Source organism: Staurois parvus, unplaced genomic scaffold (assembly GCF_062004578.1).
Source record: "Staurois parvus isolate SC_StPar_1 unplaced genomic scaffold, SC_StPar_1.0 ptg002174l, whole genome shotgun sequence".
Taxonomy (NCBI): domain Eukaryota; kingdom Metazoa; phylum Chordata; class Amphibia; order Anura; family Ranidae; genus Staurois; species Staurois parvus.
Window position 1 is genome coordinate 90092 of NW_028319970.1, and position 2409 is coordinate 92500.

At 50.9% G+C, this 2409-nt stretch overlaps 1 protein-coding gene across 1 annotated transcript in view; it reads left to right on the forward strand.

The window, feature by feature from the left end:
* The first annotated feature begins 2341 nt into the window (after positions 1-2341).
* LOC149432279 (alpha-tectorin-like) overlaps positions 2342-2409 on the forward strand; it is a 15580-nt gene continuing 15512 nt past the window's right edge. Inside the window, exon 1 of the mRNA XM_089665279.1 lies at positions 2342-2409. This exon is cut by the window's right edge and continues 4 nt beyond it. The gene's annotated coding sequence lies outside the window, so the exon portion shown is untranslated.

A 2409-nucleotide genomic window follows, 5' to 3' on the forward strand; every position in this document is an offset into this window, starting at 1 on the left:
GCTCTCAACGACACTACGGTCTTTGTGCTGGGAGTGCCCTAAGCGGCGTGCTCCCAGCACAGACAGGTACACAAATATGCAGCCCCATGGAAAAAAGCCCAGTTCCGTGAGGCCGCATATTTGTGTGACGTCGGCGTCAAGGGGTTAAGGACCTCCCTCCAAAATGGTGCAATAGACTGGCAAGTCCAAAAAATTGTGGAAGAGAGTGCCAGTTTCCTCGCCACAGCACCAACAGCCAGAAGAAACATTCGGATTACTAGCAGGGAGAACCTCGGGAGTCCTATACCAAAACATCAGAAGTATTTTCTTGATATTGTACACATAGAGAAGATCTGGAGGTGTCCTCCCGAATCCTTCTCCATTGATCCAAGGCAATGTCACATTGGAGAGTTTGGGGCCATTTACGCATATAAAGTTGGGTATCAATAGGGGAAAAATGTGGCTTTTTTAAAGCTCTCTGAATGCCATCAGAGCACCTCTTACTGAATAAAATGGTTACCTTACAGTCCTGTTGTGTTTGAACGTTGCTTCACTTCAAAAATTCTACCCCGTGTCGCTTTCTTGGTGCTTCAAAGGTTCTCCAAAGCCTCAATAGAAGTCTTCAACAAAGCTCATCGATGGCACCTGAGCAGTTCTTCTTCAGGGCTAGCTTTGCTTTGTTTTGGAGCTACTGCAGGTATGAGATATCCCAGGATGCACTGGGAAAATAAAATGTGACCCAAAGTCACTTCTGGTTCATGTGTGTGTATTCTGGGAGTGTCTGGTGCAGACTTCACATTTGGTGTTCAGTGTGGAGCAGCAGGAAGATGAACGGGGTCTGGACTAGAGAGGAGCAACTATCAGACGGCATATGTGGTGTGCAACATGGGAACAATACAGCGGAAGGGAAGAGGGACCGAAGAAAGGACTGAGTGGCAGAGAATCAGCGGAGCTCGGGGGAATGTAGCAGGAGAAACTAGCAGATGTCACCTTTGGTGTTCAGTGAGGAGCAGCAGGAAGGTGAACAAGGTCTGGAACGGGGTCTGGACTAGAGCGGAGCAACTATCAAACAGCACATGCGGTGTGCAACATGGGAACACTACAACGGAAGGGAAGCGGGTCTGGACTAGAGCAAAGCAACCATCAAACAGCACGTGTGGTGTGGTGTGCAACATGGCAACACTACAGCGGAAGGGAAGCTGGGTCTGGAACGGGGTCTAGAATGGGGTCTGGACTAGAGCGGAGCAACTATCAAACGGCACGTGTGGTGTGCAACATGGGAACACTACAGCGGAAGGGAAGCGGGGTTTGGAATGGAGTCTAGAATGGGGTCTGGAACGGGGTCTGGACTAGAGCGGAGCAACTATCAGACGGCACATGTGGTGTGCAACATGGGAACACTACAGTGGAAGGGGAGCTGGACTGAAGAAAGGACTGAGCAGCAGAGAATTAGAGGAGCTCAGGGAACGTAGCAGGAGAAACTAGCAGATGTCACATTTGGTGCACAGCCTTGCAGCAATGTAGCAGGAGGTGAGCAGGAACCAGAGAGAGAGGAGGGTCAGCAGGGTCTTGGATAAGGGGGTACCACTCCTCCTGTATGGGGCCAAGGCAGCTGGGAGAATGGGATGTGGGCAGTGGAAGGGGGTTGGGGGCAATTACTGGAACCGATCCCCTGTATGGCTCTCTCTGCAGCAGCTGAAAGCGGCTTCTTCTCCTCTCCCTCCCTCTGGCTTTCAGCCGTTGCAAGGATAGCTATACAGGGGATAGGTTCCAGTAACTACCCCCCCCCCCCTCCGCCCTGCCAAACCCATCACCCTGCCTGTGCACCATCCGTTTCCCTCTGCTGCTCAAGCCCCCCTGTGTGCCCCCACAGTGCTTCCGGCTTCCAACCAGCAGCTGCAAAATCGGATGGAGAGTCGAGGAAGGTTCTGGTAAACATGTCACATTTACCAGATCCTTCCTTTCCCGAATGAACACAATGAGTGATTGGTGGCTCACGCGCACCCCCCTCCCCGGAACTGCAAAATCACGTGATTTTGCGCACACCGGTGCCGCCCTGTAGCAGTATTTCTGCTATGAGGCAGAAGGTAAGCAGTTAACAGATACCTGACCTTAAAGAAACATGGAAGCTTTCCTTCTGAAAAATATTATGACAGCTTCTAAAGTTGAGCAAACTGACATTTTTTTTTTTTTTTTATAGGTTTTAGCTATGACCAGCGTCTCACCTGAGCATTGTGTTTTGCATGCATAGCATGACAGGCTTCTGAGCCCTGGGATTTGGGCTGTGCCTCGCAGCAGCGTACATTGCACTCACATATAAAAATGTAAAAGTGTGGTGACGGCTGAGGAACTCCCCCAGCTACACAGTTATAAGTAGTGAGATCTGTGCTGGCACTGCCCTTCGCAGCACTGACACCCGGCAGACGCACT